The following is a 1178-nucleotide window of genomic DNA, read 5'->3' on the forward strand; positions in this document are numbered from 1 at the left end:
CTATTTTTGTTTTTTAAGAAAAGGGAGAAAACATCCATATAAGAATGGTGTTTAAATTATAAATCACGGGGCACCTGAATGGCTCAGTCGTTAAGCGTCTGCCTTTGGCTCAGGTCATGATCCCAGGATCCTGGGATCCAGCCCCACATCAGGCTCCCTGCTCAGCTGCTTGTGATCCCTCTCTCGCTATGTCTCTCTCTGTCAAATAAATAAATAAAATCTTAAAAAAAAAATTCTAAATCACAAGGTTAATTTTAACAGAGCTGATACTTTTATTTTGAACTTTTAATTTCTTTTTCCATTTTTTAAATTCAATTAATTAACATATAATGTATTATTGGCTTCTGAGGTAGGGGTCAGTGATTCATCAATCTTATATAATATATCCAGTACTCATTACATCACGTGCCCTCCTTAATGTCCATCACCCAGCTACCCCATCCCCCACCGCCCTCCCTTCCAGCAACCCTCAGCCTGCTTCCTATGATTAAGAGTCTCATATGTTTTGTCTCCCTCTCTGATTTCGTCTTAGTTTATTTTTTCCTCTCTCCCCCTATGATCCTGTTTTGTTTCTTAAATTCCAAATATAAGTGAGATCATATGATAATTGTCTTTCAAACAGAGCTGATACTTTAACAACATAAAAGGGCTCACTGTTTTCCAATGAGTTAGACAATTACTGCTAATAACAGAATTATAGAATCTAGAAACAGAAATTCATTTTGACAAAAAGACATCTTAGAGAGGGAGTAAGAAAATGGATTTTAGAAAACTTGGTGTTGATATAGCAGAATCTGTAGCTTGGAATTTGGATGGGCACTGAAAACTCTGCCCTCCTGCCTGCCTATAGTACGAAATATTTTACATGTCTGCATGACCATGCATGTTTCCAGAGGCCTCACTTCTATCCTGGAATGTGTGCATGTTAATAAGAGTCTTTGCTTAGAAATATATGTGATATTATAGAAATATAGTGCCATTTATAAGAGCCATAGCATACTAAACTCAGGTATTTCTTCTTTTGATAATTAGGTTTGAAAAAATGTTTTATTTTATCTATTGGAAGAGAGGTAGGGATCCTACAAATGACTATTGATCAATTTTCTTTAGATTTTCACTTGATTGAGTCCCACAAAAATATTACTGATGAACCTAGTGGTCTGTCAGCCCCTCCAGGG

The sequence above is a fragment of the Mirounga leonina genome, unplaced genomic scaffold (assembly GCF_011800145.1).
Source record: "Mirounga leonina isolate KUSES-001 unplaced genomic scaffold, KU_Mleo_1.0 Mir_151, whole genome shotgun sequence".
Taxonomy (NCBI): domain Eukaryota; kingdom Metazoa; phylum Chordata; class Mammalia; order Carnivora; family Phocidae; genus Mirounga; species Mirounga leonina.